Genomic DNA, 16,538 nt, shown 5'->3' on the forward strand with positions numbered 1-16,538 from the left:
GCAGCACGCGCAGCGCTGAGCGGGGCTTTATTCCCCGCGGAGAACGCCAAACACCCCGCGCTGAGGCGCCCCGGGGGGGATGGCTGAGGTGACCCCCCCTGCACCCCCACCCCGCTCACCTGCTCCGCACTCCCGTGCCCGCCGGGCTCCCGGCCCGGCCCCGCTGCCGGCCCGGCCCCGCCCCGCGCTCGGGCACCGTCTGCAAAGCGCCGCCCCGTCGGGCACCGGCTGCAAACGGCGCGCGCAGCTCGCGTGCACAAAAGGCGCGACGGAGACGCGATGCCCGCAGCGGCGGCCGCTCCCGCCGGCCCGGAGTTGCCGCCATCGCCAGCACGGCTGCAGCCCGAAGGGTTTAAGCACGTCACGCGTGCAGCCCCGAGGCCTCAGCCGCGTCTCAGCGCTCCGCGGGCCGCTCTGTGCCCCCTTACGCTTTTAGCAGCAGTTCGGTACCGAAAGGCGATCTGCTCGTTTCAGAGATGTCAGCTCGTGCTGTGGGGCAGAAAGCGGATCTGTGAGCGCGGAGCTGTGCTCGGATCGCCTCAGCCCCACGCATGGAAACAAGCATTTTTACAAGCCCCGAAATGACCGTTTTCCCTAAAGCTTGCATGGCACACCATTAAGGTATAAACTCAGGTTTTTTCCATGTTACAATCCAAGGAAAGCTCATTATTTTCACGATCTGACTCATTTGGTTCCCTGAACATTAGCAGTTGGCAATGCGGATAGCTCAGCATCAGTACAAACTGTGACTGTCAAAATGTTCGTTCTCAGCTCTGTTTGAATCCACCACGTCTTAATGTGACCTTTCAAAGCTCAGAAACTGCCTATTTTAAATTGTTACCCCTGACATGTGCTGCAGATATTTTTAACAGACTGTTTACTGGAATTCTGGTTTCTGTTCCGCTCTTTTTTTTTTTTTTTTCTTCTCTTTCAACAGCTTTTCTGCTCAGCAGCTCCCAGACCCACACGCGGCACAGCACTGCAGGACATCTGCCTGCAAGGCATTGGACAACGCGCTGCAGGGAGGGGGAAAGGGAACCGAAAGTCAGAAAGCAGTTGCACCAGGGTAAGGATGGGAGATGCCCAGGAAGGGAAGGCGGGTTCCTGCTTTCCCTCTGAGTTATTGAGAGAAAAGAGCTATGGGGTTTGAAGGAAAAAAAGCAGACAGAGGTATCCGTGTGGCACTGCCAATGCGTCCAACACGAGGCATGCACTGGTGTTAAACCAGCACACCATCTCCATGCCCTTAGTTACCAGTCTTGCATAGCTCCTTCGCTTGGCATTTATCCGCACATCACTTTGCAGGTTGTTTCTGTCTTCTCTGCTCCAGGTGCATCCCTTTGCACAGTGGACGCAGCTGGAAACATCAAGTGCAAGGCTCCTAAACATCTCCCTTCCTAATCCTGCTCTTTGGTGCACAAGAACATTGCTGCTGGCTGTTGCCTGGATGGAGCAGCTGGCTGGCTTCTACAGGGGAAGGGAACAGAGGGAGGAAGAGGATGACAACAAGCAAATCACATCACCATGGCACCTTGTGTTTACAGCACTGCCTGTGGGCACCTGGAGAGAAAAGCACTGTGCCAGCCTGCAGCTCCTGAACCACCTGGATGTTGGCAACTAACAGCACGTAGGTATTCACTGCTTCTGCAGGCAGAGAAGCGAGGATTTCTAGCCTCTTACCCTCCACTTACTCAAAATAAATAAATGAGAAAGAAAGAAAGAAGCCACATTTAATTACACCACAAAGCAAACAGGAAGCCAGAGCAGTTTTAGGAGAGTTGAAACTATTTGCTCCATGTGGTTAACACTACCAAACAGGCGGGCAACCGCGTTTTTGCATCAGCTATGCAGTTGGTCTGTAAATATGGCAGGTAACTTGCTCTTATTTAAAAGTCAAAAGAAGTTTTCTTGGCCACAGGATACAAAATAAGCTCATGGCCACAAGAAGTGCACAGCAGCGATCCCCGCCGGCTGCAGGAGAAGAGCAGCAGCCTCACCAATAAGAGCAAAGAGAAGCCCATGGTCACACCAAGAGCACACACTGAGGACCACCATTTCTTTTTGCTTCTCACACAAAGCTCAATGCTGGCTTCTCGTTCTCTGTGGGGGTTTCTTGGAACCCATGTATGTCAGGCCCTGGGCTCTCTTGAAGCTAGCAGTGTGCACACCGAGTGGAAGGGAGGAGAGCTGAAGGCTTCACTAATTATAATGAACTTCATAAACACTGCAGTACCTCTGTATCTTACAGATGTTGGCCCAAGCAGGCCAAAAGAGGAAGAACAGACCTTTCTCACTTTGAAAATCAGTGCCAGTGCTCTCAGGAAAGCATTGACTAATCCAAACCAACTGCAGATCCAACGCTTAACTTTGTTGGTGAAATTCAGATGCGAATCCACCATTTTAATGTCAAGTTCTGTATGATTCATACAGCAATCCCTGCTGTGGTACGACACTGGAGGTAGTGTGCACAGCTTGCTCATCAGCATTATGGAGCAAACATCCATCCCAGGAAAGCAGGCTCCCAACTAGCACTGGAAGCACAGCAGCACCAGCTCTGACAAATTGCTATTTGAAGGCAATACAGCACTGCTAACCACCTCTGCTTTTCATTATTAATGCATTCAGAATACATACAACTCATTTGTACTGCTTAACAAGGCTCTAGGTGGAATGGTACCATAACCTCTGCACACCCAGGCTTTTCCTCCTTTGTCCTTGACGTTTGAAAAAACTGAGATGCAGAAATGAATTGCCTAAAATTACATAGGAAGATAGTGTAAGAAAAATAAAAATCAGATTAGATCTCTAGTGTCCTTACCAAAAGACTTGTTCTATTAGGATAATGTACATTTACTTGTAATTTTTATCCCCCCCAGACAGGAGAAGAAAAGTGGATGAAATGGTTACTGAAGCTAACGGTTTGGTACAGGATAATTCAGGCAGGTTGGGAGGTCCTTGGACGTGTTTAAGGCCAGGTTGGACGGGGTCCTGGGCAACCTGATCTGAATGTGTATGTTTGGTGGCCCTGCTAGGCAGGGGGGTTGGAACTACATGATCCTTGGGGTCCCTTCCAACCCGGGTGATTCTGTGATTCTGTGATGTGCATTGGAACCCTGATGGGTGGGAGTTCAGGGAGATGATTAGAAAGGAGAGCACATGGAAGATTTCCCTGTGGAAGAGCAGAGATTAGGAAACAGATTCACCACAAGGACCATGGGCTGGTAACCCCTCACGATGGTCTCTGGAGAGAACAGAAACCAGCAAAAGGCTGTGCTGAATAAAACAGAGAGGAGAAATTCACCAGCACACCTTCTTAAAATGAGGGCTAAAACCACCACCACCTCTCTCAAGGTCATTATCACACGTCTCATTTTCCACATTCCCACAGCTCAAATCCCACCAAAACAGCACATCCTCAGCTCGGCACAAGGCAGAGAACGAAACAAGGGGTCAAAAGCACATTTGCTATCCTTTACCAAGTATGGGCTGGGGAATCCCACTAACAGAGCTGAAGGGCTTGCTGAACACCCAGCTCCTCGCATCACGAACCCCACATCCTGAGCCATGCATCCTAAACCAACCCTGGAACAGCTGCTGCTTTTTTCCCCCAGTCCTCACCTTCACTGAAGGAACCCTCCCAGCACAGGGATATCTCTGATATCTCTTTCGAGAAAAACACAGCAGTTATTTCATTGCTTGGGTTTTGGGGCAGCTGACCACATGGTGGTTTTAATATGAATTGTTTTTCTTTCAAAAACAAGGCCATAGTTTGCTTGTTGTTATTGACACAAGAGAACTATTTTGGAGCAGAAAACCACAACAAAGCCTCTGCACGTTTTTCTCTTCATTTGATGGACATCAAACAAATAATCCATGAAGTAAGGTCTTCCCATGAGCCATACAGAAGCTGATGGTGAATTATTAGGGATAGGATTCGAGGAATTGAGCAGCCTGTTTGTTCAAGCAGTGTTAAAGCCTGGGTCTGCCTGAGTGACAGAGGGAACTCGCGTTGCAGCCCTCAGCAGGAATGTGCTGGCATCCTTGCCCAGGTGAAAACAATGTTTGGTTTGCGTGACTATGCATTTCAATGAAGGGCATCGTGGTCTTGAAAACAATGCACATTTCCTCATATGCAGAGGAAATAACTGACCTAAACCTGAGTTTAGTTGCAACAAGCAGCTAAGCTTCCTATCTTGATCATCAGCAAAAGTTCAGGACTTCTGAAGGAGAAAAATACCTGGAGGCACTCTCCTTAGGAGGCCATAAAGTGAACCAGGAGACCAGGCTGGATACCTCCTTGGTTGTAACTTTGAAATTCTAATGAAGAAACAACCTCAACGCCTGCTGAAGCACTGCATGGAGGAAAAAGTGAGTTCACATAATTGGTGGTGGTGCAAGAAGCACAACATCCCAGAGAACACAGGGGAAGGTATTAGTCAAATGCTAGTCTGGGGGAGATGCTGCTGACCCAGTTCTGTGAGACGCCGGGGACACGGTTTGGGTTTCTGACTGCAGAGATGCATGAAAATAGTTTGGGGAAAAAACAAAACAACATGACACAAAAGCAAATCAACACCACCAAAGAAATCACCCCAGAATTACACATGCTGCTTCAAAACCCCAAGACTTACTGCTTTCAAGCGCAGGACCTGGCATCAGGTGCCCACATCCTAACTCTTACTGGCACTGGTGCTGTGGTCTTTAATAAGTTGTTTCACCTGTTTCTCTGCATGCAGAATACAGATAACACAACTTCCGCCCCTCACGGGGCATTTTGCAAAGCTTTGTTGTTGTACAACTCATCTGAGGTCTTTAACTGGTGGTGCTACGGAGGTTCAAAGCATCTGTGTCAACACAAGATATTTATTTCTTTACTGCTTTGAAACAGAATTGCATCTGCACGCACATTTCTCCCCTATGCAAGGAACGCCTTTTACTGCTGCTGAAAATACAGGAACAAAACGAGTCCAACAGAAGCACAGTACATCTCTTTTCTCACAATCAGTCCTTCACAAGGGACAAACAACTTTCCTCTTGTTGTTTTGCAACTCATTTTCTCGGGAGCATTTCTTGTAGCAGCAAATAAGCGACCTATAAAACCACAAATTTCCATTCTGAGCTGTAACTGCCTGCTTAACTAAACCACACTATTTTGTCTTGAGATTACTGCTGGGGGATTCTGGATCCTTTCTGTCAAAACAAAGGCAGCACCCACTCTCCCTACACTCACAAGTCCACTTTAAGTTCACACCAGTGCCAGGTGTCCAAAAAATACAGAATTGCTCTTCAGTGATCACCTCAGAACATTAAAAATAAGTCCATCACCTTCCGAGTTTTGGGATCTTGGGGGTCCTTAACAACTGTTTCCAGTCAGACCGGATCTCACAGGCCCTGTGTGGGTGGCTGTCTGCACACTGAAGGCAGATGCAGGTGCCTGCACCCAATATTTTGCACAAGCTCATGGGTTTGCTATGTTTGGGTGGTTTTTGTTTGTTTAGTTTTATTTGATGCGTGGGGCGTATATTCAAAATTAAGCAGTATTCACAACCGAAATACACTCTCTCCACAATAAACAGTGTGTGTATCACATTACAAAACGAGGCAGATGCCAGTGACAAATGCTGCAAGAATTTTAACAGCCACCTGAAAAATCACTTAAGAGTCAGAACTGAGTGGCAAAGGCCGTTGCGTGAGTCACCATCAGCAGCAAGGAGAGAAGGAATGTCCAGGGAGAATTTTATTTTCTCTTTTTCCTCCAAAAGCGACAGCTTGGCTTTGGCTGAAAGAAAATTCTCTCTCTCTCTCTTTCTTTTTTAAACCGTAAGCAGAGTGAAATTTCCATTTGTGAAAAGGGGAATTTCCACCTGAAGCAAACTAATGAAGCATCATTGACACAGCTGGAGGTAAAGCTACAACTTTCACCCTGGGAAAGGCTCCGAAGGAAAAATGATATCTTTTGGTAGCAGGAAGGTGCAACATTTTTCTGTCCTCCAATTCTGGTCCAAAAATAGATCATGTTTGTTTTTATTAAGTCTTAAAAATACTTACAAAGAAAAGATGCGTTTCACAGAAGCCAACAGTCCAGCCAGCCTAAACAGAACTGGGAAACCGTACTGGACAGCCATTAATTACATTAAGCACTTACACTCTGTGCTACAAGGGTGAGTGGCTCTCAAAATAAAATAAAGTGCTTCACTGTTTATTCTGATGGGGATTTGAGGCAAGCTGGGGTCCCCTCACATCAGCAGGCTGCACTTCTGCAGCTCAGTTTGCTGCCTCCGAGGACTCATGCGCACCTCACCCTGCTCTTGTCCATACCATGGCCATGCTACAGCCTTGGTTTCACTCCCAGAAAAGAGAAGGAGCAGCGATGCTGAGCATCAAGTCAGTTAAGAGATTAGCATTTCTGATGCACAAATTATAACATCTGATGCCCCGCCTGTCTGTTTTATATGATACTCACAGATCACCTGCCCAGCGACGCAGAGACTGATACTATGAGCTTGGGCCAGTGAAAAAACAGTCATGGTAAAGTTTCCATAGAGTTAAAGCTGAATTTCACATTTTTCTGCCAGGGTCCCTCAGCACATGGTTGGCAGCTCCCCCCATTCATCCCTACCCAGATCCACAACAGTTAGCTGCACACTGCTGTGCTGGGTGGAAAGGTGCTGCCCAAGAGCATGCATGTGGCACTTTGCACGCACAGAGAGATGAACAGCATGCAAAACAGCACAGCGAGACACACAAAGTGAGTTTTAGATAAGTGTTGCATCTGCATTATTGACAAAAAACCCAGCTCACTCCCACTCTTATACCACATCCTTTTGGGTTGTCTGGAATTTTTTTTTATCATCAATAGTTGCAGAGTTTGCTTCTTTTCTCTGGGACTTCATCGATTACAATAAAAGGAAACAAAAAAAGGCAGATTGTTCCACGAAAATTGTGTGTCACTGGGTTTTTCTTCTTTCTGAGCATCGGTTGTGCATGGCCTCATCCCAGGTGCTCTCTTTCAAAGCCAAAACACCTCACTCTGGGAACTCAACTTCCTTCAACACCCAGAACACCATTTCCTTCAGGTTTCAGGATCCCGCTGCAAAGATGTCAAGGTCTGATTTGAGGTAAATTAAGAAATTAATTGAAAATTAAGAAGAGAAGAAAATCTCACAGTCTAGCAGGTAATCTACTCCTAAAGTGACAAGAAAACCTTCCACACTGGTCAGTGACATTGATTGTCAATTCATTTATTAAATCAATTGAATGATCATAGTGATACCCAAGTGATGGTAGTTTCCACAAGCAGACAGTCTTAATTTCTTACTAAGGAGGGTTTGCAGTCTACCTTCGTATTCATATTTCTGAGAAACAAAGCACCTAAGCAACTTCTCCATTTTCCCAGGTGAAATACAACATATCCCAGATTACCCTCAGCCTATACACCTTCACATAGCCAACGACTCATTATTTGGTTAGAGAACTGTAAAGATATCAGTCTGAATTTGATAGTTTTCACTTTCACATGGTCCTCGACAGCCAGCTTCTGCGTCAGCATGACAAGGGCACAGCAACTCACACCCCCCTACACTCATCTTTTTTCAACAGGAAAGATAAAACGTTTGTCTTATCTAGGCTGCCTGGAAGTTCCTCTTCTAACCCATCTCTGCACTACCACCAAGACCATAAGCTTTGCCCTGACACCAAGAGGAACAGATCATCAGATGGAAGCTGCAGAACAGCACCTGCAGCCCGTGGTGCCAGTGGTGCCAGTGGGGCTCTGTGAGATGGTAACATTGCATTGAATTTCCTATTTTATTTCCTGGTTACTTGCAACAGGAAAAAACTCAACCTCTCATTTCCTTCCTCCTGCCCACTTGCCGGGTGATGTTTTGAGAAGCTGCAATAAATGGTTACAGTAAGGAGCCAGATTTTCAATCTGCTATTTGTTCTAAAGGCCACAGGTGGAAAGACACAGACAAATCCTCCCTGATAAAATGAGGGCATGTCAGGGGTAAGAGGACAGTGACAGGAATGTACGGTTAGCAGAGCTCCCAAGCAGCAAGAGGCATGTTGCCTGGCTGCCCAGAAGGAGATGGACGGTTCCATGAGATCATTGGCAACTGGGGCAAGATGAGGCTTAAGCTTTAAAAATCAGACTTGGAAATTCAATGGTTAAATTAAAAAAAAAAAAAAAAAAAAGATTAATTTGTGCAGCCTCTTCCCTACCAACCTCGTAGGCACATACCATGTGCAGCACTGAAATATTGCCATAGCGTGCTGCCACGCCACATTGCTTAGTGTGACTCTAAGAATGAAATGGAGTTTCAATTGAAGATACTTGTGGTGGAAATCACTTGAAAACGTGGACCAAACACAGTCATTTGCTAGAGTACTGCACTAGAGGATGTAGCTTGTTTCTAATGCCCTGTCAATGAAAACCTAGGAAGCAGAGTTTTGAAAGAATTAGCAGGAACAAAGCGCCAGAAAAGAGAACTATTCTGTTTATATTAGTGTCAGAGATGAGCTTCTCTCCACCATCTCGGACTGTTGTATTCTCAGCCTAAGAGCAGCTCTCATGTGAACAGCAGGGAGCTCTGCTTGTTTTGCTCTGAAGAGCCAGAGATGCCATGACTTGAGAGGTTTCTCTGGGAATCACTGGCTTCCACGCAGTCCAACAAGCTCAATGGTGCTGACTTGCCTGTAGTACAAAGACTGTCTCCTACAGTTCAGATGCCTGTGACTTGCAATACTGCACCAGCAATTGCTGAACAAAGCAGGCTGCAGGAGAGGACAGAAGGTAACCACAACAAAAGGCATCACTGGCTCTGTGTTATCTACTTGCTAGAAGCGTGGCTCACCAGCCAGATGCCCAGCAGGTCACCAAGCCCCAAGGAATCCCTGATGGTGGCATTTCCCACCTATCTCTGCCATGACCACATGCCACTGTTTGCTGACCAGGTTTCTATGGGACGCTCTGGGGAGCCAAGATGCTCCCTCAATTCTCTGAAGAAAACTTGCAAAGAAAACAGGCCTTTAAAGACATCTCCTCCCCAACCCCAAAAGCCCCCAGCAAAAATGTACTTTAGCTACTACACATGTGATTTCTTTTGTGGCAAAAGCAAAATAAATTCACAAGCCCCGTGGCACTAAAAATACCTCCTTCCTCCTCCTCAGACTTCTCCTTTTACAGAAGCATTTCTCTTTCTGAGCCATTTCCCAGCCTGTCACACTCACACCAGCTCTCACACTGGACCTGTCCTAACACTGAGCTCCTGATGATGCCATGCAGGCTTTTACTGCTGTGCTATTACAGCCTTTCACCAGAGCACCCACTTACAGACCACTCCATGCTGGCAGCACCAGGAGAAGACACAGAGGATAAGCTGCCCAGCTATACTCCCTGCTTACTGCCTTGGGATCGGTCTTTAAGAAAATTAAAACCAGTCACACTGATTCTCATGTCACAGAAAAATAGAGAAAGGTGACAAAAAGGGGGGGAAAAAAGCACAGCAGAACTGGCTCTGAGCATGTGTTTCTTTGCTGTGAACAAGGAGCCAGCAGCTCGGATTGCATGTGTCCAAATTCCCCCAAAGTTTCCCTGAAACTTTCCATTGCAGAGAGGCTACAGAGCTTTAGTAAAGACAGCCATTACTTTTCTGCTGATACTTGTTTATTTACTTTGGTGAAGATACATCTGTTAGATCTTATCACGGGTGACTGAATCACCCTCTGCTGCCTATGTGCAGTTGACTCTCCCTGAAGGAAGGGAGCACATCAGTAGTTCTCCAGATTACAAGGGCTCATAAGTTACCTGGCTGCAATGGGCCTTGACCCTAAAATGCCCTTTTACCCTTTCTGGTTGATCACCCCAAGTCAAGAGCAATGTTCTGCTGGGAGAATTGGGAATAGCCAACTGATGGGCTGCTTCCTTTAAAGGTGTAGTTTTTATGCTACCTGCAAGCATTGCACACATTTACAAAAACAAAACAACTGCTTAGGTAAGGTAGAAAAGAGATTGCAGAGAGGCAGGTAGGAGGCCAATCAGATGCAGCTTTCCAGGAGGACAAAGAGAGCATCTGCTAAATCCTAGACAGATGTGCCTGGAAGACAAGTAGCAAGAAGCAAATCGAGGAACACAGTGACTCTAGGAATTGATCTGGAGGATCTGAATGAGCATCACCATGAAATCAGCAGTGGCAAAGTCGCATTCAGCACACAGCAGAGTCATTGCTAAATCTTACTGACTGCATGCTTGTGTCACCGTAAACAGTCCTACCCACAAAGCAGAGACCACAGCATTACAGTGCAAAAATCATTCATATGTCGCTGGTGCCTCTGGGGGAGCTGTAGAAAGAAGAAGGTAATTAAATCCTAATGGAAGCTCGCTCCTGTCAGTTGGTAACCAGCACCAAGCAGCAGTCTGTCCAGTTCATTTACAGTTCTGGTGACAGATTAGCTACCAAAAAAACAGGCAACCCCTCTGCTACTTAGCAAACCTTTGCCCGAGCTGTTCCTGCCTCTCCTGATACCACTGATCAGATCAGGTACCACCAGTAACATCAGCTGAGAACAAGCAATGAAAATGGCTTTATCTGCAGGAGTCTGATGACAGCAAAGAGAGGACAATTCAAAGGCAATGTCCCCTCTGTCCTTGCCCTGTTCTAATTCACGTGCAAAGCTCATACATTAATTTCCTACATCTCTCCCCAGTGGCTGATTAAAGGGGCATCTTATCCAATTCCCCTTCCTTTTCTATCTCCAACTCAGTCCTATCTTTCCATGCTTTGGCAGCTGCTTCTCTCCTCCTCCCTGCCCATTTGCCTGCTGTTGTCTCACTAATTATTTTTTACAAGGCTCAATAATTGATGCAATCTTTCCCATTTTTCATCTTCTTCCTGCAGCACTGTCTGGCAAATGAGGAACTCCAAGAGCAGCTGTGCTCTGCCGGCTGCCCATCTGCCTCTTGCAGAGAGGAGCCATTGCCAGAACCAGCCTTTGCAGCTCAATCCTCTATTTACCTTCCTCTGGACCCTGCAGTGGAGAAGAGGTGCTTTTCAAGTCACTCAGCAACATGTTAGCAAACCAATAAATGAGTAAAAGTAGTGCCTGGGAAACACTCATGTCAAATTGGAACAAATCTATCTGCAGCCATCGCTCCTCAAGATCTTTTTGCTTCAAAAGAATTTATCTTTTGACTCACTGCCAGACAAAGCAGCAATACTGATTTCATAAGAAAATCAATCTCTCGTTCTGCACCAGTCATAGTGACCTTAAGCACAGGCCTTCTTGTGCCTTTCTCCAAAGCACACAGGGCTGAGCAAGAACACAGTTCAGATACCAAAGTGAATATGGTATTAGTAGACCTGTATGGTAGAACAGCTCCCTCAACCTGCAGGTTATCCATCTAATGAAGGTGAATTTTGGATTTAACCAAAGGGAGCAGAGTGTTACAGATGATAGATCCGTGAGCAATGGGAATAAATGTTTTCAAACAACATTGCTAACAAAATTCTGTTTGGGTTGACTCAAGCAAGACATCCCATAGTGCAGCTCCTTCATCCAAGTGATGTCCTAGAGGTATCTTTCTTCACATTCTGCCTTCAGTGATGATTCAACATACCCTTTCCCCCTCTCACAATAAAGAGGAAAGCAAACAGAGGAACTACACCGACAGCAAAGTTCCTAGTGCTTCTTGGTTTTCTATGAATGCTGCCAGGCACCTGGAAACCAGAAGTCAGGGCTTGTCAGAATTGTCAGTAATATTTGCAAAATGTTAGCAATTGCTGCCTGGCTCACAGCTTGGGAACGACTTCTCTGAGAAAAATCACTGTTGTCCAGCCTCTGTGTAAGTTGCTAACTGCCCAAGGTCACGGTAAGGTAAGGTAACACATAAATGTTCCCCTTTGGCCAAGATGGTTGCTCACTTTACAGAAATGCTGCAGGAACCAGAAGCGGCAATTTGTTTTTCAGCTCTATCCTGACACGAACTACATCTGACTCCTGTATCTGCATGCCTAAGCTTAGGGCAAATTCTAATTTTGTCCATTCAAGAGCAGCCCAGGAAGACAATTGCCAAGTGGGAAAGTGATGAGTAGTTCTGTTGCAATCTCACAGCATTGAGCAACACACATTTGAGCCCACGCGCATACCACAGCATCACCTCTCAGAGAGCCACTTCTCTGATGCACAGCAGCAGGATCTCACCCAGAGAAACACATGAACACGTGCTACCTCTTCCAGAGCCAGCACCAACGTTTCTCAAGCCTTGCCAGAGGCTTCTTCCAGCCTTCTAACCTCCACCCCTGTCCTCCCTTGCAGCTTGTTGTTTCAAAGAGCAGTGGTGTGAAAAAACAGGAAGCCATGCAGAAAAGAGAAAGAATACAGATAGAGGCATGAAACTGCAGCAGCAACAGCTCCCCCGGCACGCACCCCACCTCCTCCTCCCTTCCCACCCCCTTACCACAGGCCACGTTTTTGGTGAGAAACACTGTACTTTTGCTCTTGACGGGAAACTGGTTACGGAGCTGCATGGCCAGAGAGCCACTGCAGGAGGGGAAATCCAGCAGCGTGAAGGAAGTGCTTCTCACTTGATTCTGCAGGTTTGGGGAAGGAGATGGGAGCGTGGCTGATACCGAGACAGGCAGAATAAACCCACAGGTTGTGGAGTATCAGAGACCTCCAGTAAGACTGCTACACTTTGCTGTCAGCTCAAGTCCTGGCATCTGCTGTCGTGGCAGAAAAGGCAGGACTGCGTGCAATTCATGGCTTCCCCAGTCCACCCTCTGTTGGCAGCTTCTATCAACGGGTTCCTCTTTTATTGGAGCCTTCATTGCCCACACCCGTATCATTTCAGGCTGAGAGATGAAAATGGTGGGGATGAGAAAACATCAGCGAGAGGCAAAAATACAGCAGCAGGGGAGAGAAATGCCAAGCAAACCCCTGACAAACAAGTAAATGCTGTGGCTTCCACATCATACAAGGTATGTTCAATGTTATCTCTGCACATAACGCCTTCTATTTTTATGCCAATCAATTTAGTGGATAAAAGGAAAAGAAGCAATGTCACAAGAATCCTGCTGCTGCAAAGATGGGAAAGTAAACAAATATAGCCAAGAACCACCTGGACCAGCATTTCTGAAGACTGATGCTCAACATTTCAGTAAATGCAGGTGGGATAAACATGCACAATCTGAGCCATAGCAGGTAACAGTTCACAATAAGAAGCCATGAAATAACCCAACAATCCCATACTGAATGACAGCTCAGGGTCAGATATGGCACTTAACACTAGGACACTGGCACAGCATCTTTCCACTCTGCACTTGGCTTGGATTCTGACAATTAATTCTACACGTGCACTAATTCAGCACAGTGCATGGACAAACTGCCTTTCTTTTCCACTGCTGGTGACATATAGAACTATCATTTCAGTCGCTCAAAATCAATAAGGGAAAGAAGCGAAGACAGATGTGAGATGATATAATGGAAAGGAATGTAACAGTCTGATACCCACTGGTGGGAAAGGGGAATGTAGTATTTTCATAGCCATTCTTAAAGACTTCGTATTGCTTGCAAAGGGATACGCTGTGCTGTGGTTTATTTATAAAACCAATAAGAATGTTGACCGAAGAAGAAACTTGAAGAAAAATAAGCAGAGGTTGAGTTTTCCTAACGCAGTCACAAACTCAAGAGAAAGGAGCTCACCAGTAAGATCCTTCACTATGAGTGGGATGCAAAACACAGGAGAGGCCCCAGTACTTCAGAGCTGCTAGAAAAGCCATGCAAACCATGAACAATCTCCCTGATTTAAATGCAGTCAGAGCTGTAGCTTTCTATTCCAACCACAGAAGCAAGAAGGCTGTGCACGAGTGCCTGAACAAGACTGAGGGAGATTCCCAGCACCTCAGTGTGCTGGCACCAACTCTTCCTGTGCTCTTAGACTGTTTGTTCTGAATTTTCAAATTACTAATGAGAAGAGGAGCTCCTACAAAGAGTGATTCAGAGCAGGGACTTCATCTAAGCGATCTGAATCATCCCTTGGAAGAGACCATCCCTGCTTACAGTTGAAGGATCTCTAGAGAAAGGAGCCTGCTAGAACAGATGATTCACTCTGTGGCAATCGCACCAACACATTCCTGCAAGAGACCTAACTTTGCCAGTGGAAATGTGCCTCTTTTATTCACAGTTGCCTTAAGTGACAAAACAGGAGAAATAAGGAGCGTGAAAGGGGGAAAGCACAAAGTCCCTACCAATGCAGTCTGCAATCCTAATAATTGGTCCACAGATATCTTTCCCACTGTGTGCCCTACTGTTCTCACAAGGAATGCAGTACGTTCTGCCTACATGTGTTTGAGTTCATCCATAAGGGCCATCACTTTAAGAAAAATGAACCAAGCCCAAGATAACAGGGAATGCTGCTGGGAACGAACCACTGCAGCTGAACATCCATTCCTATCTCCCTTTCACACCCCTCCTACACATCCTCCCCGTTTCATTTTCTAGAAGAGAAGGAGATGCAGTCATCACCACTGAAGACCATTGCAGCCTCACTGACAGCAGTCCCCAGCCTTGGTGTGCTGGTACAAACGCACCATCTAGTGGCAAACGCAAACGGGAAAGCTGTAGAACCAATAAAGCACGAACATAACTCCTAGCAACGTGAACAGGTTGCTAGAAGTCCGATCCCTTTAAGAGCCCCCAGGCCCTAGCAGCAGGCACGAGGGCAGAAGATCACTCTGAACGCACCATCCTGACACAGCATGCCATATACTGCAGCAGATGTGTGACTCCACTTCAGATTTGAGGGATTTGAGAGCTGCTGAGCACCTCATGAGTGGGCACAGAGCCTAGAACCACCTGCACTGAGCCCATACAATCCACTTCATGCAGTAACTATCTCTTGCTTCAAGAGGAGCAATAGGAAAAGATGAAGCTTTACAAATTCAGCCTTATCATGCGTTTGATGGGCACACACAGGAGACAGCACCCACAGCAGGGAAGGCAAAGAGCAGCCCCTGATGGAGAAGAGAAATAACCATCACTTACCCAATCCATGCCCTGCCAGGTAACCACTGGACCACGTAGAGCTGTGCTCCAAAAGCAATCCCAAATCCAAAAGATAAATCCAAAAAGACAGGGATAGACCTCCGTAGAGGGGAACAGAAAGCATAAAACACAGGAGCTCCTCCACCCACACCCCCATAGAAGCTTCTGGGCCTCATTAGTGTGGATGGACTGCAGCTGCCAGGGCCTGAGCAGGGCTGCTGACACCTGTGCTTGGCAGCAGCCAGCTGGGGAAAACACGCACAGCCCCTCCAGAAATGCAATCAGCTCTTGTTCTCCTTTCTTGTGTGTGCAGGCACTCTGCTCAGGTCTCTCTTGGCAGTCCCAGCCCCACGGCTTCTGTGCACAATTGCATGACAGAGGTGGCTCAGCCCATGGCCCACAGGTGCCAGCAAGCAAGGAGCAGACAAAAGCCCTCAGGACAACTTAGGGGAGCCCTGACAAGGAGGGGGAAAGGGCTGCTCCTCCTTCTTTTCTCCCAGCATGTAAACCAGTGATGTGAAGTCATGCTAAGTAGCAAGGAAACACAACTCAGCTGGAAAAACAAGGTGAGAAGCACACACACAAACACCAACTTTCAGAAACTCTTCTTATTTTCATAACTGTGCACAGTGGAATTAATGACTGTCCAGAGGTCAAACTTCAGACCCCAAACACAGCAGCAGTAGTTTCACAAATGTGCGTTATTCATATATGGCCTAAACCACAACAGGGACCAAAACACTTCTCCAGAACAAAACTCTAGAGGTCTTTGTTGTCCTTACGTACAGAATGACTGCCAGCTTCAACATGCAACAGTTGTTTCATTGCCTTCATTTAAAGGCAACGTCCGGAATAGTTTCTTAAGTACAAGAAAATGCAAAATACAAACTGCAAATCCGGGTTTAAACCCCAACTTCTCTAAGGATGAACAAAAAATCAGTTCCAAGTGCTTGCTGAAACCATGAGCTCCTACAAGGAGTATTGAACAGTTCATAAAACATCAGCATGACAAAGTGCTGGCTCTGCACAAACTGTATTTGAACTTTTCCTTAACAAACTGAAATACAACCCTTACTGGAAGCATACTTTGTCCCTGAGCCTTATTTTTAGGGGGAAGCACAGAAATGACTCTGAAATTAAAAGGGGAAAACATCCTCATAAAACAGAGCATCACTTAGAAGGAAAATGTTAAGAACAAATGTGTGCAAACATCTGTAAGAAGCAGCAATACAAAATAAACCCTGGCTGTATACAAAACCTCATATTGCTCTGCTTCAAATACAAAGCAATCAGATTCCCAGCATTACTTCAAAGATCTTTGTGGGTTGGTTATTTTTTTTCTCTATCAAACTGAAAAATACATATACCATTTGTATATGTATATATAAAAGATTGAAATGAAAGCTCAAGAATGACTTAATGAGTTTAAGGACACTTGCAAAAATATTGTGCCTGTAGCAAAGCCAAATTTCACTTGCACAAGGACTGGCATCCCTTGG

The sequence above is a fragment of the Lagopus leucura genome, unplaced genomic scaffold (genome assembly GCF_019238085.1).
Source record: "Lagopus leucura isolate 7727_CA_CO unplaced genomic scaffold, USGS_WTPT01 Super-Scaffold_100037, whole genome shotgun sequence".
Lineage (NCBI taxonomy): Eukaryota > Metazoa > Chordata > Aves > Galliformes > Phasianidae > Lagopus > Lagopus leucura.